Below are 26675 nucleotides of genomic sequence, written 5' to 3' on the forward strand. Positions count from 1 at the left end.
CTGGAAAACTACTGTCTTGAAGCTAACTTGGAGCTTCTACAGTACAAACAGCCTTTTCCTCAGGCAACATGCTTGGAAAAGAATTAAAGAAAAATTATTAACTTTACAGCTGCCTGCAGTGGTAAATAACAGTTAGAGAAAGTAAGAGGCTAATTTAAAAGCTGAAAAAGGAAAAGCAAGTAATTAGATGCCCACAGGAGCTTTGAAAGCTTCAACATATTCCTGGGAATCTAGAAAGCCATATGCATGTCCAGGAGAGTGCACATACTCAGGAAAGATCTAAGAAGATTCTAAGTTCTTATCCTCAATTGACCTTGAAGCTATGTGCATATAGGAAGCAAAGACTATGGCAGAGTTGTCCACACCATGTCTGAGTATTGAAGGTGGGTGCCAAAATGCACAGAGAGCCCCTGGACACAGACAAGGAGACTTATTAACCCCAGGCATTTAAGAAAATCTGGTAAATCATTAGCTGACTAACCTACTGAGTAGAGATTTTAGTGGCTACACATGATAAAGAATACAGACTTTACATAATCAGTTTAGAAAACTTACTAAACAACATAATAATGACAGCAATAACAATGAACACTAGGGAGAAAAGACTCTGAAAGCCGCCAAAGAATATTACTTAAAATGTCTGGTTTTCTACAAAAATTACAAGACAGGGATGCCAGAGTGGCTCAGTCAGTTAAGCATCTGCCTTCCGATCAGGTCATAATCCCAGAGTACTGGGATCGAGTCCCACATCAGAATCCCTGCTCAGTGGAGAGCCTGCTTCTCCTTCTGCCTGCTGCTCCCCGTTTGTGCTTTCTCTCTCTCTCTCTCTCTCTCTCTGACAAATAAAATGAATATAATCTTTTAAAAAATTACAAGACAAACAAAGAAACAAGAAATAATGTCTGATACAAAAGGGGGATAAAAACCCAATTGATACAAACTGTCCCTAAGGACATTCAGATACTGGACTCGCTAGACAAAGACTTTTAAATCAGCTATTTTAAATTTGTTCAAACAACTACAGGTAACCACATCTAAAGAACTACAGGAAAGTATGAGAATAATGTCCTTCTATGTAGACAATACTAATAAAGAGATAAAAAATTATTTTTAAAAAACCCATAAAGATACTCAAGAGTTTAAAAAATACAGTAACTGGAAGTTAGAAATTCATTAAAGGGGTGCAAGAACAGATTTGAGGTGGCAGAATAAATAACCAACAAACTTCATGGGAGACAGACAGGTCAAGTGAATTTATCTAGTCTGAAGAACAGAAAGAAATAAATGAAGAGTTGAACAGAGCCTTAGAGATCTGTGGAACATCAAGTGTATGAACATATGCATAATGGGAGACCCAGAAAGAGAAAAGAGGAAGGAGCAGCTGAGGAAACAACGGCCAAAGTCTTCCCAAACTTGATGTAAGATCCACATCCACAAAACTGAACAAACTACAAATAAACCCCCCCCAAATCAATTAACTACACATATCATAAACTGCTAATGGTCAAAGACAGGGCCTTGGAAGCAACAAGAACAAAGCAACTCATTGTGTGTAATAGATTTTCAGTAAGATTAACAGGTCATTTTGCATTAGAGACCACAGAGGCAAGAAGGCAGTAGGGAGAACATATTTAAAGTGCTGAAAAAACTGTCAGCCCAAACTATCCTTTAAAAATGGAGGAGAAATTAAAACATCTACAGATGAACAAAAATGGAGAGAATTCATTGCTACCACATTCATCTCACAAAAAAATACTAAAGGGAGTTGTGCAGGCTAAAATAAAAGGACATTAGACAGTACCACAAATCCTCACAAAGAAACAAAGAGCACTGGCAAAGGTAATCCTATCTAAGTAAAAGATAGTATAAATGTATTTTTTGTCTGTAATTCTTTTTTTCTCCTACCCAATTTGAAAGACAGTACAGAAAAAAATATAAAAGTATTGATGGCACACAATACGTGATGATATAATCTCTATGACAATAAAATCACAAGGAAGGGTAAGGGAACAAATAGAACTATATAGGAGTAAAGTTTTTATATGCTATTGAAATTAAGTTGATTCCAAACTTGACTGTTAAAAATTAAGATGTTAATTGTAGACCCAGGGCAACCATCAAGAAAATAACTAAATATAACAAAAGAAATGACAAGGGAATAAAATGGTACATTAAAAAATACCTACTGAACAGAAAAGGCAGTAATGGAGGAACAGAGAAACAAAAAAGATCTAGAACAGGGCACCTGGGTGGCTCAGTGGGTTAAGCCTCTGCCTTCGGCTCAGGTCATGATCCCAGGGTTCTGGGATCGAGCCCCACATCAGGCTCTCTGCTTGGCAGGGAGCCTGCTTTCCACACCCCACCTACCTCTCTGCCTACTTGTGATCTCTGTCAAATAAATAACTAAAATCTTTAAAAAAAAAGATCTAGAACACAAATAAGGAAATGGCAGAACTAAATCCTACTCTATCAGCCATTACACTAAATAAAAATTGAATAAACAGTCTAATTAAAAGGCATAGATAGTGGATATCATACTGGATAAAAGCAAAACAAAAGTGTGATCCTAGTAAACAATGTCTGACAGATATTCACTTGAGATCCAAGGACATAAACAAAAAAATAAAAGGATAAACAAAGATATACCCTCGCAAACTGATGAGAAAGACATTCTCATGTGTGCAGTCTTTCAACCCCCACTCACCTACATAAGAATGAGCCTTGGGCCTGGAACACTTCATTTCAAAGAGATAGAGACCACACAGCCTGTATAAGCCATTCACCCTAAGGGAATATCTTTTATTTAAGTGTTCCTTCTTTGTGATTAAGCATGTAATAAATGTTCCTCCAGTATGACCTCAATTTTCAGTATTCTGGACTCCACAATAGTGGGGGTTGGATTCCTGCTGTAGCATAAGAGGAGTGTGCATAGGCCAACTGCCCTGCGTCAGCTGCTGGAGCACCAACTAGCTTTGGGGGACCAATGGCATATTATTAGAACTAATCTTGCTCTATCTCTTCTCTAAGTATATAAAAAGCACTGTTCCATCCAGTGCTTGACTCTGTTGTGTTTTCCTTGGTGATTCATATGAAGATGCAGTAGGCAAAAGTATTTAAACTTCTATTCCTGCAGGCTGATCTAGTGATGGTGTTTGCTACTTTCAACATGGTCAGTCTTCCCCAGCATTGGTAGCTTGTGCCTAGTGTTCTGCTCGACATGCCATCAAAAGACAGCTAGAAAGGCCTATATTTGTATCAAGTAAAAGAGACTTTAAGACAGAAATTGTTACTTTAAAGAAAACACAGGGTTGAATCTTCAAGATTTTGGACTAGGCAATAGTTTCATAGGTATAACACTTAAAGCATCAGCAACTAAAGAAAAGATAAATTGGAAAATTTATCTTTAAATTAAATTGAAAAATTAAAATCATAATAAAATTATAATTTTTGTGCCTCAAAAAACATTATCAAGAGGCACCTGGGTGGCTCCATCAGTTAAGTGCCTGTCTTCAGCTTAGGTCATGATCTTAGGGTCCTGGGATCAAGACCCATGGCACACTGCCTGCTTGGCGGAGAGTCTGCTTCTCCCTCTGTCCCTCCCCATTGCTTGTGTTCTCTCTCTTGAGCTCTCAAATGGGCAAGTAAAAATCTTAAAAAACAAAAACAAAAACATTACCAAGAAGGGGAAAAGACAATCAATCCATAAAATGGGAAAAAATATTTACAAATTATGTATCTGACGATAGTCTGTATCCAGTTTATATAAAGAACTCCCATAACTCAGTGATAAAAAATAAACCATGGGCAAAGAATTTGAATAGATATTCCTCACAAGAAGATACACTAATGGCCAACAGGTACCTGTAAAGATATGCAACAATTTTAATCATTCAGGAAAATCAAATCAAAACCACAATGATATTCCACTCCAAGCCCAGAATGGCTGTAATAAAGAAGATGAACAATAACAAGTTAGTTGAGGACATAGAGAAATTGGAATGCCTATATATTGCTGGTAAGAATGCAGAATTATGCAGCCCATCTAATGAACAGTTTGGTAGTTCCTCCAAAAGTTAAATATGGGGGGTATAGCTCAGTGGTAGAGCATTTGACTGCAAAAGTTAAATATGAAGTCACCATATGACTCAGCAACTCCACTCCCACTCCGAAGTACAAACCCACAGCGGTAAAATCGTATGTTCATGCAATAACTTGTCTAAATGTTCAAAGCAGCTTTATTCATAATAGACAAAAGGTGGGGAAAACACAGATACCCATAATAATGGATTTTGTGGTGGTGGTTGTTGTTGTTTATTGCCTTGTCAATTTTTTTGTCTGGCGATTTTCTTTTTTTGTTGTTTTTTATTGTGTTATGTTAGTCACCATAAAATACATCATTAGTTTTTGATGCAGTATTCCAAGATTCATTGGAATAACATGGAGGACATTAATAGAAAGAAAGGAAAATTGAAATGGGGGAAATCAGAGGGGGAGACAAACCATGAGAGACTGTGGACTCCGAGAAACAAACTGAGGGTTTTAGAGGGGAGGGAGGTGGGGGGATGGGTGAGCCAGGTGTTGTACATAATAATGGATAAACCAAATGTGACATATCTGTATAACATAATAGAGCCATTTGAAGAAGAAGAAGAAGAGGAGGAAGACGAAGAAGAAGAAGAAGAAGAGGAAGAGGTAGAGGAAGAAGAAGAAGAAGGAGAAGGAGAAGGAGAAGGAGAAGGAGAAGGAGAAGGAGAAGAAGAAAGAAGAAGAAAGAAGAAGAAAGAAGAAGAACAACAACAACTAATACAAGCTACAGTAAGGGCAAACACTGAAAACATTATGCTAAGTCAAAAACACCAGACACCAGACACAAAGACCTCAGATTTTATGATTCCACTTATATGAAATATCCAAGATGGGCAAATCTTTACAAAAAGTCAATCAGTGGTTGCCTGGAGTTGAAGCAAAATAGGAGAGTAACTACTAATAGATGCGGTGTTTTGTTTTGGGTTGATGAAAATGGTTTTGGGGCACCGGGATGGCTCAGTAGGTTAAAGCCTCTGCCTTTGACTCAGGTCATGATCTCAGGGTCCTGGGATAGAGCCCCGAGTCAGGCTCAGCAGGGCGCCTGCTTCCCTTCCTCTCTCTTGTCTGCCTTTCTGCCTACTTGTGATCTCTGTCTGTCAAATGAATAAATAAAATCTTTTTTTAAAAAAAAATGAAAATGTTTTGAAAATAGAGACTGGTGATGGTTGCACCACCATGCAAAAATATTGAGAAACACTGAATTGAACTCTTGATTTTCCTTCCTCCCTTCCTTCCTCTCTTTTTCCCTTTCTTTCTTTCTCTTCCTTCTTTCCTTCCTTTCCTTTCCTTTCCTTTCTTTTCTTCTTCCTTCCCTTTCTTTCCCCTTTTCTTTGCTTTTTCTCTTTCTTTTCTTCCTTTATCTCTCTTTCTTCCTCTCTCTTTCTCTCTCTCTCTCTTTCTTTCAGTTTTATTTTCAAGTAATCTCTACACCTACTGTGGGGCTCAAACTCACAATCCTGAGGTCAAGAGCTGCATGCTCCATCTTCTACAGACAGAGCCAGCCAGGCATCACTGAACAGAACACTTTAAAAAGGTGAATTTTATGATATATGAATTCTATCTCTATTAAAAAAAAAGTTTTAAAATAAACTACATAAGGGCGCCTGAGTGGCTCAGTGGGTTGAGCCTCTGCCTTCAGCTTGGGTCATGATTGGGGTCCTGAGATCGAGTTCCACTTCGGGATCTCTGCTCAGCAGGGAGCCTGCTTCCCCATCTCTCTCTGTCTGCCTCACTGCCTACTTGTGATCTCTGTCTAATGAATAAATAAAAATCTTAAAAAAAATAAACTACATAAATTTTACTATGTACCAATTTCAAAATATCTCCAGTATATATTCTTAAATGCAAAAATTAAGGTGAAGAATAGGTTACTACATAGTATGCTTTTATTTCTTGGGAAAAAAGGATTAAAAATAAGTACATACATACACACACATACATGTATAAGCATGAATACACATGTGTATATATTTATACATATATACATACAAATACATGTAAGAAAAAGGTATAAATGCATATTTATGTGTATATAGTTTATATACATGCTTACATCTACTCAAATAGATAGCTATAAGATCATATTTACCTGTCTCTGCATTAAAAAAAGGAGAAAATACACATACACAAAATTTGTTCCCTATAATTACAAGAGGAGGTTGCAGTGAAAGACAGACATGGAAGTCAGAATTCACTTCTATTTATATGTTCGTATTATACTGATTTTTCCAATGTGAATACATTACCCAGTACATGCACACAGATAAAAAAAATAACAAAACCATGATAGTTGGTATACATTAATGGTTGGCATCACTATGGGAACTCTATGTATCATCTCCTGCAAAGCATTTTGAGAATGCGATCACCATCTGAAAATATCAATCCTATATCCACGTGCTATAATTTTAGGCTTTTAGATATATAACAAGCCAGACCATAGTTTTTCCATTTCTAATCAGCAGCTTCTACATTAAATTGCAATTTAATAGCTGATAATAATTGGAATAAAAAATTTGCATTCACTAAAGATTTTTTAAAATACTTTGTTTATTTGATAGAGAGAGAGAGAGACAGTGGGAGAGGGAACACAAGCAGGGGGAGTGGGAGAAGGAGAAGCAGGATTCCTGCTGAGCAGGGAGCCCAATGTGGGCTCAATCCCAAGACCCTGGGATCATGACCTGAGCTGAAGACAGACATTCAACAACTAAGCCATCCAGGCACCCCTCACTAAAGATTTTAAGTCAAGTCTTTTAAGCATACTTATGCAAAGAAATTGGAAAACTTAAAAAAGTGTAGAATTTTAAAAATAAATGTGTCTCTAATTGAACCAAGAAGTTCAGAAAACCTGAAAAAAACTATATACCATCTAAGAAATCAAATTAGTAATCAAATCTATCCTTAAGGGATATAAAAAACCATTAGGTGTAATGAACCTTTACAACTTAAGGTGTAGAAAGAAATTTACTTAATGGGGTAATTGGTGTGTACCAAAACCCATAGAGACTACCCCAGTGTTTGCTAACACTTCCTGAGTAATCTCTGAAAATCAGGCACAAGGTAAGGATGCCTGGTTTTGTGCAGTAAGGCTGGAAAAAAGGTGAGAAAGGACAAGATGAATCTAAAGAGGAATGAATTAAGAACTAATGGAATGAATTAGAATGCCCAGGAATAGATGTGTGCAGACATGGTAATATACTGATAGTTGTAGCATTATAATTCATTGAGAAAAACATTAGTAAAGAATTGGTTTTTATTGTGTTAAAAGGTAAAACTAGATTCCCTCCTCATATTATCTACAATAATGATTTCCATGTTGATTCAAGACTTAAATATTTTTAATAGTATTAATATTAATTAAACAAAAATTTTAAATATCAAATTATCTTAAGTTAGGGAAGAATTTTAAAACTGAAAAAGAAAAAAGAAAATGGAAAAGATCCATGGGGCTCCTGGGTGGCTCAGTGGGATAATGCCTCTGCCTTCAGCTCGGGTCCTGATCCCAGGGTCCTGGAATCAAGCTCCACATTGGGCTCTCTGCTTGGTGGGGAGCCTGGTTGCTCCCACCCCCACCTCCACATACCTCTCTGCCTACTTGTGATCTCTCTGTAAATAAATAAATGTTAAAAAAAAAAAGAGAGAGAGAAAGAAAAGATTCAAAGATTGTTCTACATAAAAATATAAAACTCTAATAAGGCCAAAGACACTGTAGAGGTAAAGGTCAAGGGATAGACTTGGAGAAAATGTTCACAATAAATATAAAAGAGAATTACTGTCCAAAATATATGAAGTATTCTTAAAAATTAATATAAAAAGATTAAAAATAAAGTCATTCACAAAAGCAATGAAAACCCAATAAATATATTAGCTCAGTTATCTCAGCAATGCAAATTAAAATGATGAGTTTTTCTCAGAAGTTAGTTTAAAGTCTAAAGTCTGACAATACCAAGTGCTGGGGTTAAGTAAGCAGGGTTAATTAACAGTCACATGTATAATGCCACAGTCTAGGTGAGGGAAATATTTATGCAGAGCCATTTAAAGGACACGTGGGCCATTCGGCCTTCTTCCAGATATTCTATACCGCTAAACCATGCAAGACCATTAGAAAACTGTGTCCTTGAATTCTGTTATGAACCAATACTAGGATCCCCGCACCAAAATTCATATGTTGAAGACCTAATCCCTAGTATGATGGTATTTGACGATGGGAACTTTGGGAGGTAATTGGGTCATTAGTATAGAGCTCTGAGATTAGTGCCTTGAGAAGAAAAGACACAAGAGAGCTTGCTGCCTACTCTTTCTCCCCACCATGTCAATGAGAAAAGATCCAGGTGCAAACTGGACAAGGGTCCTCACGAAGAACCAAATATGTTGGCATTTTGATCTTGGAGTTCCCAGACTCCAGAACTATAAGAAATAACTGTTTGTTGTTTAAGCCATCAGTCTCTGATAATGTGTTACAGCAATGCCAGTGTTTTAGTGCCCTAAAAGACTCTTCCTCTGTCAGAAAGATCCGAGGCAAACTTGCAGTTCAACTTTGTTAACTCTGGGACTTTGACCAGCATTTATCTATACGCTGCCTTTGCTCAGCTCTTGACCTGACAGTCTATAGTGTCTCTGATGTTGATTTTTATCCATTTCTGTTTTTCTATTTTAATTTCGGTTCCCTTACAAACCTCACAAAATCCACTGTAAAACAGGGCAGGAATAAACTCACCTGTGATTTGTTCATTTCCTGTTGCTCTTAGAAAACTAAAGAGAACTGTAAATGTACAGCTGGAAAAGAAGGAAAGAAAATGAGGTCCTGTGCAACCAGGTGCAGCTCTTGGACTTATCTGCCTAGTGAGCTTCACACTGAAGCTACATACAAAGCCCCTGTGGGCCAGGCCCTCTAACCCTAGGGGCAGGACAGAGCCTGTGGAGGAGCACCTAGTGTCTATGCTAACTCTGGTCATAGAGAACTTAGAATGCGGTTTTTGAATTGCAAAATTCATTCATTTTGCATTCATTTTGATTAAATGAATGTAGACATTCCTGACTAAATTCCTATTAAGAAGAATTTATCTTCCCCTCTAATGACTAAAAAAGGAAAAAACAAAATAATACAAATAACCAAGGTAAAAATCACTGAGAACTAATTAAACAAAGAATACAGGGAAGACATTGCTTTTATTTCTCTGCATGCGTAGTAACACTGTTTGCTCTTTGAGTTAGAAAATCCTCATCAGCATCCCCTGAAAAGGGATGGGGTACTCTGTTTACTCTAACTTGGTTATGGTTTCTCAAAAAGATCTTTTAATAAAAAATTTCAGGTGATGTCATTGTTAAGGGGGCACAACAAGGAATTCTTTGGGCATGCCACTAATAAATCATGTGACTCTAAACAAGTCATTTACCTTTTGGTCCACTTTCTTTTGCACCTCTTAAAGGCAAAATTTTAAAATCTTCAAAGTCTTTACACATTAGTTATTTGATTTTTGACTGCCAGACTAGAAGGAGCAGTGATGCACACCTCTAGGTTGTAGAGTGAGCGCAGAGTGAAGGGAGTGTGGCTGATGGGAGCGAACAAGGAGGGCAGTTTCTCCTTCTGTGGCTGGTGATTCCTTTTCCTGAACTGTGTCCTCACCAAGTCTACTGTGAGGTACCCTCAGCTGTCCTGCCTACACTTTGCTCATGCTGGCAGCCTTTTCTCAGTTCTTAAAGCTGATCAGTGGACAGCCTACAGTGATTTCTGGTTAAGGCGACATCACCCAAGCATTGCTCATTCTGTCAGAGGACCAAGAATTACTTCTGTCCTGGCGGTTTTGGGATATAGTCTTTCCTGGGCCTCTTCTGTCTGTGTGACACTCTGGTGAGAGGTCTCACTCAGGTCAAGGGGTGATCTTCCAGCTGAGGTTCCAAGGGACTACTCTTTTTTTTAGAGCTGTTTTGCTCTAAAAGAGCTGGCATCTGAGCCATGGGGACAAATTAAATATGATTGGAACTTTCAAACAGGGCTCCCAATCTGACTCGCAGGGCATACTTTCCCCCAAAATCAGGGGCTCGACCATCTACAAACTTAAATGAAGGCCTCCAAAGACAAAAGCTAGAAAGGGCAGACCTGGCCCAGAAACTGTGCTCCCACACTCAAGAGCTCAGAAGAAAAATAAAAATCCCATAAACACAAGGGCCAAGAAATTATCCAGTCCCCATATAATTCCTGTATCAATTATTTTCCTGGAACCTGTAAAGGCAGTATCAGTGCTCAATGCTATGAATAACAATGATGGGTTTTAGGCAGGATGGGCCGAAAAACAGGTGGAAAACTAGATTCCCTCTGCTGCTGGCTGTGTGATCTTGGATAAATCACTTCATCTTTGAGCCTCAGTTTTCCCATTTTCTTAACATGGAAACAGCTAACTTACCTCAACTATGGAAATAAGATCTCGTGACGACAAAAACCTAATTATATATAACATATACGTTAACAGCGCAGAACCACCAGAGGTTGGTATTAAATTAAAAACCGCAGGTCAGGTATTAAAATATTCTCATTCTGCACAACTCAAAACTGAATGTCATTTCCAGAGTTGCTCAGTACCTTGAACCGAGCTCCGCCCAGTGCGGCCCCATCCCGGCAGCCCTGGAACTGCGCAGGGACTGTGCCACCAGCCGGGACCCGCGCCCCCGCGTCCCCGCGCTGGACGCCCGTCCCTTCCTCCTCTAGGCCAGGCCGCCCCCACCCGCCCTGCGCGGGCTCAAGTGCCAGAGGTCCCGCTGCGCGGTCCCTTCTACTGCCCACCCCCTCACCCCCGCCGCCCCTGAGACGTTCGGACCCCTGCTAGGGGGTCCGCCAACCCTCCGGGACTCCGGGACTCACCCGCTACTCCCCTATCCTGTCGCACTTGTCCCCAGGGAGTGCAAAGACTCCGTGGCCCTGAAACGCCACCCACTCAAAGATGTACCCTGGGGAAAGACAGCTTACAGACGCCCAGTGAAAGGGAGCGCGAGCAAAAGAGTGAAAACTACATTTCCCATAAGTCTTTGCTCCCGTATCTTTGGGGTATTTAAAAACCACCTCCCTCCACCACCACCACCACCACCACCACCACCCACCCCAGCTCTTTTTGGTTTGAATGGAGGGATCCAGCCTTACTCTGGGAGCCCCAGAGCATTTTATTAAAAGAATACAATAAGGCTTGTGTCCCAGGTGATGCCTCCCTCTCTCTGCCTACAGCCTTCCTTAGACCTACCCACATGGCGCCAAGACCTTGAATAATGAGCTTGTCTATTTCAATTTCTTTTGTGGTCTTTTGTTAAATCGCAAAGAACCACCTTTTTCCATGTTACTCAGATAAGACTCACCACAGGCCCCTTGTTTACCTATGACAAAACTGAAAGGTCCCCCAATAATGGGTCCATGATTAAAAGAGCGAGACTGATACAAAGCGAAGGTCAAGCAAAGCTTTACTTCCCACCAAGCATCAAGAATCAAACTCATTGAGCAGCCTGCCTCTTACAAAGATTGTGACCCACCCCCCACTCCAACCCCCCCACACCTTACCCACTAACTTTTAAAGGGCAAGGGCCATATGGTTGGGCCTGGCCACACACCGGTGGCCAATGAGAGATTATAACACACAGAGAAAGTTGCAGTCATGCTAGGTCACACACGGGTGGCCAGTTGAATTACGATTTACCCTAGTAGTTATTTTTTTTAAAGATTTTATTTATTTGACAGAAATCACAAGTAGGCAGAGAGGCAGGCAGAGAGAGAGGAGAGGAGCAGGACCCTCGCTGAGCAGAGAGCCTTATGTGGGGCTTGATCCCAGGACTCTGGGATCACGACCTGAGCTGAAGGCAGAGGCTTAGCCCACGGAACCACCCAGGCACCCCTACCCTAGTAGTTATTTGAACTAGCCTATCACCTTGGTCAGAATTGGTGCCCAAAAGGCGGGGCCCATACTCTTTGGTAGCTAAGGAGACAGTATGCACCCCTACTGATTGGATACCTCCACCTCCTGACCCACCCTTGTATTTGGGCTTTGTTACCTGGAACTGGTTTCCCGGGCAGGGTCAGTTTAAGTTCTTCTGCATAAACAACAAAATCACTGTTTAACCCAGGATGGAATCCTTCTGGTTAAATAGGCCCTTACAAAAACCAGACACAAACCCACCAAAGTCCCATTCTATGTCTCATAAATAATCAGCCAAACCATTTGCCCCCATGACCAATCAGAATAACATACCTGTAAACTTAACTTGACCAAGTTTTTTTTCCTCCCCCACACGACCCTGAAATTTGATTTAGTCCTAAGGTTAATCAAGTATAGGAATGCCAAACAGTCCCTCCCAAAACTTGGCTGACAATAAAGAAGGTATTTCTTGATCTTGCCTCCTAATCCCCTGCTCCTGACACCCAGTTCTTTCTTGCCTTGTTACAGCTCCATTAAAAGAATGAGTTTCTCTCTTTAGTTTCCATTGCTGTGTTACCAGTGGGAGAGTCTATATCATGTGAATGGAGATAGATTCTTGGATTACCCATGAAAGATTTAGCTGAGGATCCACACTCCACTAAATACAGACGGAAAGAAAGTAGCAAGCCCAAAGCAGTTTATTAAGGACAGTACACTTTGGAGAAGGGAGAGTGGGCAGGCTGGAAAGTGGCCACTGCATGTGATGAGGGAGCAGAAGGCTGGCTGAGGACAAAGCAAAAGCTGGCACCTTGCACCTCCTCTCCACCCGTTCCCCTCGGTAATATGTGTGACATTCCTCAGGCACCCCTGTCTGCCCTAAAAGAAAAACAAATAGTTAACTTGCAGAGATCACAATCCTGCAAGACAGGAGTCTCCCTCCGTCTACAAATGTCCTCGCGATTTACAACAAAGAAGCTATCTTATCAATAGCCCAATTTCCAGAGACAAATAACTCAGTTCCTCAGGCCCCAATGTCGCCCTCCCCTCCATAAAAACTGAAGGAGGCTGAGGCAGAAGAAAATATATATAAAGTTAAATTTCTTCTAAACCTAAATCTCACTAACAAGGACACTTGATAGGAGAAATGTGAAACTTTATCTCTAAACCTCCAAGATAGTGTCAGCAATCATTCCCAAGCATATGACCCACAGATATACATCTAAAGGGTCTCATGAGAAGATTTTTTACTAGTAATAATAATTTTTCTCCCAACAATAGCTAGCCCCCTCAAGGTCCTGGAGACCTTGCTCCCAAAATTCCTTAGAGACTAACATCATCCCCTTTGTCCTCACCTACCCAACTCCTGCGTATATAACCAGCCACTCCTCAGGATAGCGGGGCAGCAGCTCTTCCTGCCCACGGGTCTGTCCCCGTGCTTTAATAAACCACCATTTTGCACCAAAGATGTCTCAAGAATTCTTTCTTGGTCATCGGCTCCAGACCTCACCCCACCGAATTCGACCTATATTCTAGAACTTCATCACACAGGGGTTGAAGGCATATTTACTTTTTATGTTTGCGGAGGTTGTGAGTCATAGTTAGTGATGAGGGAACAGAGGTCTAGCTGAGGACAAAGAACAAGCAGACACCCTACAACCCACTCCCTCCTCCTCGACTCCTGGGTGGGATTTGTGTGACATTCCTCCAGGAAGCTCCCAACTATCTTAATGTTAATGTTAGAGGGGAAAACAACCTTAGCTTGACAGTGACTGGCCTCCAGTATCTTGTAGATCCTCTTTAGCATATAAAGTTCTTTCCCGAACCTCCCTTTTCCTTACCTCCTCCAACTCCCAAGTGTATAATCAACCACTCCTCAGAACCACGGGGCAGCAGCTCTTTCTGCCTGCCCATGGGTCCTGTCCCTGTGCTTTAATACCAAATGTGCTTTTGTACCAAAGGCGTGTCAAGAATTCTTTCTTGATTGTCAGCCCCAGACCTCACCCCACTAGACATCACTATATTCCCAAACCACATTGTTTAGGACCCTCTCTAACAGAGGCTGTTTCTAATTACACAAGGGACTCCTCCTACCACTTGGGAGGGGAAGTTTTGGCCCTACAAGGTTCTTGTTGCAACTTTCCTGGCCACCTTCCCCTATGGGGTGGGGGCGTCCTTGAAACCAAGGTGTAAATATACTGTAATGAAGCTATAGATTACCCTGGGGCAGAGATTAAAGAGAAGAGGCATGGTCTGCACCTGTGGCTGTGGGTCTGTAAGCCCTGGAGTGTTGGAAGCCCTAAGGGCAGCTTGTTAAAGCCACTGGAGTCAGGATGTTGTACCCTCAGGCTTCTAACATGTCACCTATTTATCACTGGCTCCTATCTAACTGCCTACTCTGTGAGCTCTTTCCTATTTGTAAATACACACACACACACACACACACACACACTCACACGCACTTCTGTGACTAATCTTTCAGACATTTGCAGATCTTAAGATGGGAGCTGTTTCCCTGTGGCTATAGTCACCCTCCCCGATTGCAGTAGTTAGCTCCCTTACTGCAAGAGGTTTGTTGTTGTTGTTGTTGTTTCACTCAATAAACTTTATTTTTAGAACACTTGTAGGCTTATAGAAAAAATGCACATGAAGTCCAAAGTTCTACTCTACTTGCCTCCTCTACCCCCTCACCCCTCCTACAGTTTCCCTGTTACTAAGATTACTGAACACAAGTTCCGTTACCAGTCCCTCAAAAGGCCATTATTCCAGAGACAAATGTTTGACTGGAAAGGAATGTGAGCTTTAGTCAGGAGGCTGGCAACCTGAGAAGGCGGACTCATGTTCAAAAGACAACTCCAAGGATTCTGCCTTAGGGGTTTCTTAAGGGGTGTGGGGTACAATGTAGGATAGTTAATCAGCAAAGGGAGTGCAGTAGCCTGCAAGGATTCTTGATTATGTGCAGATTCCACGATACCAGCTACAAAGGTCATCTTAGTGCGGAGGAACCGTGTGTGTGTGTGGATGTGCAGGAGTATTCTGTTCTTTCTGCAAAGGAAGGCAACACCTACAGATATACAAAGGGAAGTCAGTAAAATCACTTGCGTGACCAAAAAAAAAAAGAAAGAAAGAAAGAAAAACATTTTGTAAAAAAAAATTGCTGGGCTAATCTGAGAGCCAAGACTGTTTCAAACAGACTTGCTAACTTCTGTGGCCTGGGAAAGGTCTGGTCCTTCACTCCTCAAGGTCAATAGTCTGTAAACCTCAAAGAAAGTAAATTAGTCTGTTGCAGATCAAGGGACTTAGGTCAGCAAGTAAGGAGTGTTAACCTGAAGCAAGTCAGCCTTTAAGGCCAGCTGCTATGCTGTTACACTAACATCTTGCATTTGTATGGTATATTAGTCACAACTGATGAACCAGTATTGATTTGTTATTCCTAATTAAAGCCCAGAGTTTACAGTATAGTTCATTCTTTGTATTATACATAATATTAGGTATCTACCATTATTGCATCATAAGAAGAGTCTCACTGTCCTAAAAGTATCCTGAGTTCCACCTGTACCATTCACCCAAAACCATCGGCAAGGAACGATCTGTTTATTATTTCTATAATTTGGCCTTCTCCAGAATGTAATATACTTGGAATTATATAATATGTAGTCTTTTTAAGTATGTCTTTCATGTAGCAATATGCATTTAATGTTCCTTCAGTCCTTATGGCTTGGGAGCTCATTTGTTTCAACTATTAACTAATACTCCATTGTATGGACGTACCACCATTTATATATCCCTTCACCTGCTGAAGTGATGAATGTGATGGGCCCAGGTAGAATGTAAAGAATTCTTCATCAGAAGAACATCCAGTTTTGCTTCCATTTTTGGCATCAAATAGGGTACCTGATCAGCCAACCCCCTGAGAGGAAATGGGTATGCTCTATCTCTGCACCTCTGGCTCTCTGATATTTGCCTGGCTTTGGGAATGTCAGGGACTAGATCTCACCTACAGGCCATTGAACGACTGAGTACCTTCAGGAGGTACAACTACCAAAACACCTGAAGCAAACTCACACTTGAGTGGACACATAAGGACATATACCAAATAAAACTTCCCACTTCTAGAATATCAGGTTGGTTGTCAGCCGGCACTTTCACAGACACATATTCCCTCTCATCTGCTTTTGCAGGATTACTGTGACTTGACATAGATCTGGTCTGGTCATCCAAGGCCAGAGCCTTCTGGAACCTTAGCATGTGCAGCCAGCATCACTGCACATTGCATGAGTAGCTTCAAAAACCTCCTTTAGCAGAGCCAGGCCTGGTCAGAGCATATGTTCTTGGGAATATTCTCTGGATGGAGAGCCAGCATGACTATGATTCTGCCAAATGCTTCAGCTAAAAGCTCAAGAGTTAACTAAAGAAGGATTTTTCCTATACCCAAGGAAGAGATAAACATTACTTCTTCTGTACTAACAAGGCAACCAAGTGTGATGCCCAAGTTTTCGTGTCCAAGAGACCACCAAGGAGCCAACACCGATGCAATCACACGAGGGCTTATTTGACAAGCTTATGCTTGGGCCCAAGTATACCCAACACAGCGGAGTAGGGACTTGGACCCCGAGTCTAGTTAAGATAGGGGTATTTATGTGTCATTACAAGAGGCTTTGGGGGGGAAGAGGGGAAATTTCAGACTTTCCTGCAGTAAGCTGATTAGCTGTTGCTGGGGTGTTGCAGGAATGGGTATAGCGGTTTTTCCTGGAACTAAAGTCAGCCCCTGATCACTGGGGCCTGAGATGGCTGCTGAAGCTAAGATGGCTGTACTCTTCCTAAGGTTAAACTTGAGGTGGGATGTCCTTAATTTTCTCGACCTCCACATTCCCCCCTCTCAGATGTACCTAAGTAAGGACCCAATCATGGGTCCAGGCTGGTTTAGGTCGGGGCGGGAGTGACTGTGTCTGTATCAGGGGTGTTATTGGATGCAGACAGCACGGTAGGTACAGAGGAGGGCATTGGGGAGGTAGGAGTTGTCTGAGGTTTGGGCAGAGAAGGTGCTAGCACAGGGCTTGGGCCTAAGGCAACTGGGTTAGTTAAGGGTTGCTGGAGGAGTTTGATTCCGAATATAGCACCTGGGTCTCTGGGGAAAACTCTGGTTTTTTTCATAAAGTCTTACTCCCCAACCAGAGTCCAGTACTCCATCTCGTCTCTGCCTGTCCTTCAGGAGTAAAAGTAATGCTTACTGGATTGCAAGTGCCCTCTATAGATTTAATAGATTTACTGCACTGGCCCATAGTACCAGTTCGGCTGACAGATATAAGGTTCTTTTTTACAGGAGGGTTCCACCAGATGTGGCCAGTGGAGACACAGCTCCATGAAGAGCAGTAATAACTGCTGGTGCCTCCACATTGTTGTGCTTTTTCTTTGGTGTGCCCCGGGCAGACATAGAAATGATGTTTACTAATGAAGGTTTCATCCCAGGTTAGGTGAAGGAGTTTAGCCAAGTCAAAAGTTAAAGAGGGAGGGACGCCTGGGTGGCTCAGTTGGTTAAGCTGCTGCCTTCGGCTCAGGTCATGATCCCAGCGTCCTGGGATCGAGTCCCACATCGGGCTCCTTGCTCCGCAGGGAACCTGCTTCTCCCTCTGACTCTGCCTTCCACTTTGTCTGCCTGTGCTCGCTCTCGCTCGCTCTCTCTCTGACAAATAAATAAATAAAATCTTTAAAAAAAAAAAAAAAAGTTAAAGAGGGAAACCATGTCCCAGGTGGATGAGAGCCGGTGGTGGTACTCAAAGCGTCTCCAGTGGCTGCGTTATAAATTATCCATGTCAGATTTTGTGGCAAATGGGGGTTGGAAAGGCATTGGGTAAACAAGGTTAAGAGTATTATTACCACCACCGCAGTTTTAGCTTCAGGGGATTGTCCTTGTTTGGTTGGCTTTTCCATTCTGGGACAAAGTCTTTGAGAACAGTGTGTGGGTCAGCTGGCCGGACGTGGGTGTAGTGGACCCAGGGAGTAATCCCGTCGACCTTGAGAGATGTGGGAGTGGTCAGGAGCACAAGGTAGGGTCTCTTCCACCTGGGATGAAGTGTCTGATGTTGGTGTCTCCGGACGTACACCTGGCTGATATTGATGGGGGTCCGGGGGGTGGCCCAATCTCATAGAGGGCCCTCAGCTTAGGCCACACCTGTTCATGGGTTTGTTGCAACATTTAGAGGGAGAAAAGGAGTTAGTGATCATCAAACTCAGCAAGCACCTCAGGTTTTAAATTGGGAATAATAGGTGGAGGAATACCGAGCATGATCTCGTAGGGAGTAAGTCCCATCTTATATGGGGAGCTTCGTACCCTATATAGGGTGAAGGGGAGGAGAGTCACCCAGTCCCTGCCAGTCTCCAGGCTAATTTAGTTAAGGTCTCTTTTAATGGTCTGTTCATCCTCTCTACCTGTCCTGAGCTCTGGGGCCTATATGCACAATGTAATTTCCAATCTGCCCCAAGTACTAGTCCTACTCCCTGTGTTACCTTAGAGATGAATCCTGGTCTGTTGTCTGATCCAATCTTAACAGGAAAACCACACTCAGTAAGATGTCTTCCAGCAGCTTCTTGGTCATGATCTGTGCTGTTTCATGTTTGGTAGGACATGCCTCTGTCTATCCTGAAAAAGTGCTACAAACCATAGCAAATACCTGTATCCGTATTTTCCAGGTTTTACCTCAGTGAAGTCCACTTCCCAGTAGGCTCCTGGGTGGTCCCCCCTGGACCTGGGTGCCCGGGTTAGATTCATGGGCGGTGGCATTAGTTAATTGACATGCGTGACAGCTTGCCACAATCTGTTCGATCTTTGATCGGGAGTCTTTGATGGTGATCCTTGCATGTCACACCAAGTCTTCCAATTTTTTTGTTCCCATGTGGGTACTCTTATGCATTTTGGATAGGACTCGCCGTCCCCATTCCTCTGGTAGGATTATGCTGGAATCTGCAGCTCTCCACCTTGTGTCATGGGCAGACGCCCAATCCATTGTAAGTCTGTGTCAGTGTAGTTGGGGGTGTCTGGCAAGTTCGGTGTTCCTGGATCAGGCAGTGTGGTCACTAAGACATGGTTCACCAAAAGAGCTGCCTCTTTTGCCTTTAAGTTGGCCAGCCAGTTTCCCCTGGCCACTGGCGTGTCTGCTTTTTGGTGTCCCAGACAATGCATAATGGCCAGTGCCTTAGGCAGCCAGAGGACCCTTAGGAGCTCAAGGATTTTTGCCTTGTTTTTAATAGTCTCTCCTTCTGCTGTTAAGAGCTCTCTTTCTCTATAAATGGCTCCATGGATGTGGGCTGTGGTAAAGGCATACCTGCTATCAGTATAGGTGTTTATCCACTTGCCTGCTCCCATTGTTAGTGCCTTGGTTAGCACAATCAGTTCCGCACGTTGGGCAGATGTCCCAGCTGCTAACGGTTCCGCCAAGACAGTCTCTGTCTCTGTGGTCACAGCTGCCCCGGCATACCTGATTCCTTCCCAGACAAAGCTGCTGCTGTCTATATACCAGGTGTCATCCGAGTTCGGCAGTGGTCGGTCCTGGAGATTGGCTCAGACTCCGTGCACTTGAGCCAGGATTTCTTGACAGTCATGTTGGGGGGAGGGGATGTCCCAGTCAGGGTTAGGGAGCAGTGTTGCTGGGTTTAGGGCTGTTGGTACCTGGAACAAAATTCTGGTAGGTTCAAAAGCAAGCCCTGGTAATGGGTTAAGTGGGCATTGCTGATCCATTGGTCCGGGGGGTTGTTTGAGCACCCCTTCAATGGCATGCATGTTAGTGACATATAGTTCCTGCCCCATAGCCAGCTTATCTGTATCCTGGCCACTGCAGTAATAATTTTTAAGCATGGAGGCCATCCAGCGGCCACAGCATCTAATTTCTTTGAGAGGTAGGCCACCAGTCTCTTCCAGGGGCCTATGTATTGAGTTAGGACTCCCTTCACCACCCCTTTCTTTTCATCCACATAAAGGTGAAACGGTTTAGTCAGATCAGGCAGCCCGAGTGCAGGGGCTCAAAGCAAGGCTTGCTTAATTAAGGTCATTGAAGGCTTTGTTCATGGCCCCAGTCCATACAAAGTCCTGTTTTTGTTTTGTGGTCTCGTAGAAGGGCCTAGCCATATCAGCGAAACCAGGGATCCACAATCGGCAGAACCCAGCCGACCCTAGGAATTCATGTACCTGGTGGATGTTTCAAGGCTTTGGGATTATCATGATGGTCTCCTTCCACGCATCCGTTAACCATCTTTGTCCATCTTTTAATTTGTACCCCAGGTAGCTCACCTCTGTTCTGGAGATCTGGGCCTTCTTAGCTGAAGCCTGGTATCCCAGAGTTGCTATCGCTTGGAGCAAATCCTTGGTGCCTTGTAGGCATGTTTCCTGGTCCTCTGCTGTCAACAGGACTCTATTGTAATAGAGTCTATTGTAATAGAGTCAGATTAGGGTGCTTGGTATGGAGCTCACCTAAGTCTTCGTGCAGTGCCTCGTTGAAGATGGTGGGTGAATTCTTGAATCCTTGTAGTAGTCGAATCCAGGTGAGTTGACCATTGATGCCCTTCTCCAGGTCCGCCCATTCAAAAGTGAAGAGCTCTTGGCTCTTTGGGGCCAAGGGCAAGCTGAAAAAGGCATCCTTTAGGTCTAGCACTGTGTACCAAGTCTTGTCTGGGGGCAAGGTGGAGAGGAGAGTGTAGGGGTTTGGGACCATAGGGTGCATGTCCATCACCCGTCGGTTAACTTCCCTCAAGTCCTGGACCAGTCTATAATCATTAGAGTGTGGCTTTCGCACCGGCAGCAGGGGAGTGTTCCATGCCAACTGACAAGGCCACAGTATGCCTGAGTCTAGCAGTCGTTGAATGTGTGGGGTGATCCCCGTCTGTGCTGTGAGAGGCATGGGGTATTGGTGGACCCTGACTGGATCTGCTCCTGGTTTTAATTCAATGTATATAGCTGGCTGATGTTGGGCCAGTCCCATTCCCCGTTTCTGCCCATGCTTGGGGAAACTCCTGCAACCAGTGGTCATTGTCGGTCATTGGTGCTGGGGGCGTTTGGTGGAGATGATATTCATCCTTGAGGTTCATAACAAGAACCTAGATCGGGTGCCCCTCTTGATCCAGAACCTTTGCCCCTTTAGGGTGGAAACCAATTTGAGCTCCCATCTTGGTGAGTAGTCCCGGCCTAACAAGGGGTAGGGGCACTCAGGGATGACCATGAAGGAGTGGGATACCTGGCTCACGCCGAGATCCACTGTTCTTCGGGTAGTTCATGAATATTGTTTAGTGCCTGTGGCCCCCTATACACATGAGGTCTTATTTGTCAACTTCCCTTGAGGTTGTAGCAAGACAGAGAGCTGTGCCCTGGTGTCTACTAGGAATTTAATCAGTTGCCCCTCCACTTTAAGGGTTACCCTGGGCTTGGGGAGGGGTGCCAAACCCCGACTCCCCTAGTCATCTAAATCTTCGACCTCCAAGATAGGAGCGGAGGCCTTTGGTCTTTTGTTGGGGCAATCCTTTACCCAGTGGCCTTCTTCTTTGCAATAAGCACACTGGTTTTTATTCAGTTTGGGGCATTCTCAAAAGGGGCCATCCTCCTTACCTGCTCCTGAAGCCAACTTCTTGAGACGTCTCTGTTTTTCATGTGGGTCATCCGTGGTTGTGGCCAGTAGGATCTTAGCCAGGTTCCGGGTCTGATGGTCACTTATCTTAGCCTGTTGTTCCTCCAGGCTCTCTCTGTTATTTGTAGACTCTGTCTGCCACCACTATCAGATCCTGTAGGCTCTTGACTCCCAGTCTTTCTACCCTCTGCAATTTCCTTTTAATGTCTGGAGCAGCTTGGTTAACAAAAGACATAACAATGGCAGCTCTGGTTTCTGGGGCCTCTGGATTCATACAGGTGTACTGTCTGAACGCCTCTATGATCTTTCCTAGGAATGCCGCCGGACTCTCATTTTTACCCTGTCTTACATCATATACCTTGGCCAGATTGGTAGGCTTGCATGCTGTAGCCTTGAGACCTGCCATTAGAGTCTGGCGGTAGACCCAGAGCCTCTCCTTACCTTCTGCCAAGTTGTAGTCCCAAGTGGGGCGAGACAAGGGGAAAGCTGCATTTATGAGATCAGGGTTCTGAGTTGGCTGTCTGACGTCACCCAGGATGGATGGACTTTTGGGCTTCCACCTGGATTCACTCTCTTTCCTCAGTGGTAAAGAGAACCTGCAAGAGTTGCTGACAGTCATCCCAGGTGGGCTGATGGGTGAAAAGAACAGTATCCAAAAGACCAATCAGACCTTTTGGTTTATCGGAGAACTTTGCATGTTGGGTTCTGCAGTTGTATAAAGTACTAGTAGGAAATGGCCAATATAACATTGGCTGTCTTCCCATTTCATTGGGGGGGTCCCATAGTGCAGAGGGGAAGGACAGTGGAATTGGCCAGTCCCAGGTTTGAGGTTGGGGCTGCCCGATGGGTCCGCCCACGTGTCCCTGCCACTGGCCCATGCATGGGGGGCCCCTCCATCTGGTAGGGGGAGCGGCACTCCCTCGGCAGCCCCTAATGCTTCTGCTGGAGGGGCAGACAAGGTGGTGGGGAGACCTGGTACGGTGGTGGAAGAATCAGGTCCTCCGTGGAAGTGTCCTGAAGGACTGGGTAAAGCGGAGTCTTTGGTTTGGACTCCGTTTTCTTGTTAGACTTAGGAGTTGGGTTCCGCAGGACGTAGGTCCTGCTTTGGGAGGGAGAAAGGGTTTAAGCCAGGAGGGAGGGTTCTCAATCATGTCTTGCCAGACCAGGATATAAGGCACTTGGTCAGGGTGGCCATGTGGTTTCGAATTTGAATAAATGCTTATGAATCTGTCTCTCCACTTAGATGGCAAGTCACTTGAGAAGAGGAAATATGTCATATCCAGGTACCAAAAAAGCAGCCTGCATGTAACTAATGATCATTCATGGCTTGCTAACTTTAAAAAAAAAATTTATTTGTCCAAGCACAAGCAGTGGGAGCAGCAGGCAAAGGGAGAAGCAGGTCTCCTGTTGAGCAGGAAGCCCAGTGCAGGGCTCCACCCTAGGACCCTGGGATCATGACCCGAGCTGAAGGCAGACTCTTAACTGATTGAGCCACTCAAGTGTCCCAGCTCGCTGGCTTTTGAAAAAAAATAAGGAACTAATGGCAATGAAGACTGTCTTAGACATACCAACAACATGTTTGAATGCAGCTCCCCAAACATTTAAGGACTTCTCAGAGCTATGAAAATGATGAAATGATGTGAGTAGTAGAACTTGTGCTTTTCGGCCCAGCTTAGAATTCTAAACTTCAACGCAATTAGAAAATATCTTTACCTCTTCTTATTTTTTTTAGTTAAGTGGACTCCCTAAGTCCAAGATATTTCAGACAAGTCTAAAAACGTTTGCCTCCTAGGATCCTGAGAACTTTTCTCATAGACATTATAGGAGCAGGCTATGCAATGTCTTGAGACTAGGTCAATGGCGTAAATGTTCCTTGACATTTATACTGACAATTCCAAGTGAATGACTGCTTGACATGTAAAAATAAAACACAAAAATCCCATATATTCCTTATATTACATGTGGAATATAAGGAAGTCAGCCAGGGATATAAATTATGGTAGGCCAAAGACAGCCGTTAAGACACCTGAGATGGTATGAAAACTACTGTAACTTTCAGAGCAGATAGCTGAGTATTTTCTTTATGGATGTGACTGGCGTGAATTTGCAAACATGAGTAATCTCTAAGGCAAACATCAGACACTGCATATAGAGGTCAAAGCACTTTGACCTATGTTCCTTTATCATATTGTGTGAATTATTAAGGTAAACGTGGAGACATCAAGGCACAGAGAAAAGAAGCTGCTGACTCAGAGCCTCAAAGAAAGATGGACATGTACTGGGAATGAGTCCCTACTCATACTTCTATGTCATTTGGCCTGTAAGGGACCCAGGAATCATCTAAAAATGTACCTCTCAAACTTTTTTTTAAAGTAGGCTCCATGCTGAGTCTGAACTCACAACATGGGTCTTGAACTCACGACCCTGAGATCAAGACCTGAGCTGAGATCAAGTGTCAGACATTTATGGGGTGCCTGCGTGGCTCAGTTGGTTAAATGTCTGCCTTCAGCTCAGGTCATGATCCCAGAGTCCCAGGATTGAGCCCCGCATAGGGCTCCCTGCTCAGCAGGGAGTCTGCTTCTGCCTCTGTCCCTCACCTTGCTCACGCTCTCTCTCTCACTCTAAAGAGTCAGAGGTTTAATCAACTGAACCACCCAGGCACCCCTCAAACTTTAATATATCAAGAAGTCACCTAGACATCCTGTTCAAAGAAAAACTCTAATTAGGTAGGTCTGTGTCAGGGACCTAAGACCCTGCATTTCTAACAAGCTTTAGTTGATGTGGATGCTGCTGGTCCACAGACCATACTAAGAAGCAAAACCAAGCCCAGTGGGCTTTTTGGTTTGTTTGTTTGTGTTTTTCCTTTTTTTTTTTTTTTTAAGATTTATTTATCTATTTTAGAGAGAGAGTGAGAGTGGGGGCAGGGGGAGAATGAGAGAACAAAACTCAAGCAGACCCCTCCCTGAGCCCAGAGCCTGATATAGGGCTTGATCTCACCACCCTGAGATTATGACCTGAGCCAAATCCACGAATTAGATATCTAACCAATCATGCCACCCAGGCACCACTAGTGCAGTGGTTTTAAATCATGATTACACACTAAAATTACCTTGGTATTTATTTATTTTTTTATTTTTTTAAAGATTTTATTTATTTATTTGACAGAGAGAGAGATCACAAGTAGGCAGAGAAGTAGGCCGAGAGGAGGAAGCAGGCTCCCTGCCTAGCAGAGAGCCCGATGCGGGGCTCGATCCCAGGACCTTGGAATCATGACCTGAGCCGAAGTCAGAGGCTTTAACCCACGGAGCCACCCAGGTGCCCCTACCTTGGGATTTCTTTCTTTCAATGACTGATAATTCTGATGCCTGGGCCTAACTACCAGAGATTCTGATTCACTGGACTAGAGATTAGCTCAGGGATCAGCTTCTCTGTTTTGTTTTGTTTAGTTTGGTTTGGTTTTTTTGCTTTGTTTTGAAAGATTCTCAAGGAATTTTCTAGTTTGCTGCCAGGGCTGCAAGCCACTGTCCAAGGCTAACACTTTTATTGAACTGATAAGACAACTCATAGAGTTTGACTCATCTAGATTGTTAGTCAAACACAGAACTGGTCCTAGAATTCTGATATTGGACTCATAGTTCTATGATCAAGTTTCATTTCTTTAAGTCAAAACCCTGTCCACTCAAAATGAGTTTCCCTCTTTACTTTTCACTATTCTTTCCTATTTGTAAACACACACAGACACACACATACACATAGGCACATTTATACACTATATTGACTGTTTCCTCTCTCCTTAGTGCTTCTGTCCTGTGAGTTCATGGGTCTGTTCATGCCAAAGACGTGGTCAAGATTCTGCATACCTAATCAGCTAAGTCAGAGCCCCACAGAACCAGGACTGCCGCCAAATTCATAGTGATCACAAGATAAAGATTTGCTTTGTTTCTGTGTCAGAGAAAGTAGGTGTCAATAGGGGAAGGAGATTACGAGGTAAAAACCTTCAGTTATAAAGTAAATAAGTTATGGAGATAATAAAGTATAGCATAGGAATATAATCAATAATATCGTAATAACTTTGTAGGATAACAAATGGTATAGTCTCACTGTGGTGATCATTATATAATGTAGATAAACGTTGAATCACTATTTTTACACCTGAAACTAATATGAAACAATATGTCAACTATACTTCAATTAAAAAGTATTTTATTTGCAATAATTTTATGCACAAAAATTTCAAAGACATACTGCTATTTGTGCAAATAGCCCTTCTAACTTTTCAGTTTTGCTGACATTTCCATCCCTCTATTTCAGAGTTAGGTTAGAGCTGGTGCCTTGCAGAAAATGTTTTCACCTGGAAACTCAGTTGGTCTGCTAGAAACATCCCATTTGATACAGAACTAGGAGAGAGCTGAGAAGTGATCACCTTTCCAAAATCTCTTCTTCCCACATAGATCAGTCCGTCCAAGGGAAGGGCTAGATGCCTGCTGCCCAAGAGGCACCACCAGGCTCCATGTGTGGGCATGTCCAGGGCTCTCTGACTTGGGTCCTAAGGTGGGAAGATCTAGATTGTCCTGGCCTGAGGATCACAGCAGAGGACCTGCTCCAGCAGCTGCACAGTCAGAGACATGACATAATTCCACAAATTATAATGGGAAAGTGCTCCTGCTGGAGGTTAGTGCAGACTGCCCACTGCACAAATGGAGGGATTTGTCATACATAATGATAGTAACATCCAGTTACTAAATGCTCTGCAGCGAGACATGCTTTCCATGTGTTATTCCATTTCATTTCACCACAACCCCATGAGGAAAAGATCTGTGACTATTCTTATTTCATAGGTAAGAAATTTTGGCTTAGAAAGATGAACTAAGGCACATGGCTGGCTCAGTCAGAAAAGCACACAACTCCTGATCTTAGCATCATGAGTTGGAGCCCCATGTTGAGGGTGGAGTTTACTAAATAAATAAACGTTTAAAAAAAAAAAAAAAAAAAAGGTGAGCCAACCAGGCCATGATGACATAGCCAGTAATGCCAAAGTCCAATACTGAAACAGACAAATGTGATTCCAGCTGGTCTTTGCCACTGT

The 26675-nt window shown here is 43.1% G+C and overlaps 1 protein-coding gene and 1 pseudogene across 4 annotated transcripts in view; both read right to left on the minus strand.

The window, feature by feature from the left end:
• LOC132016604 (zinc finger protein OZF-like) overlaps positions 1-26675 on the minus strand; it is a 62131-nt gene that overhangs the window by 28728 nt on the left and 6728 nt on the right. The window contains exon 1 of one of the 4 annotated variants that reach the window (XM_059398070.1): positions 10946-11046. The exons of the other annotated variants lie outside the window; for them this stretch is intronic. The gene's annotated coding sequence lies outside the window, so the exon portion shown is untranslated. Of the gene's footprint in view, positions 1-10945; positions 11047-26675 lie in introns of those variants that run through there. 4 annotated transcript variants of the gene reach the window in all.
• On the minus strand, positions 18928-22208 carry LOC132016458 (uncharacterized; annotated as a pseudogene).

The sequence above is a fragment of the Mustela nigripes genome, chromosome 4 (assembly GCF_022355385.1).
Source record: "Mustela nigripes isolate SB6536 chromosome 4, MUSNIG.SB6536, whole genome shotgun sequence".
Taxonomy (NCBI): Eukaryota; Metazoa; Chordata; class Mammalia; order Carnivora; family Mustelidae; genus Mustela; species Mustela nigripes.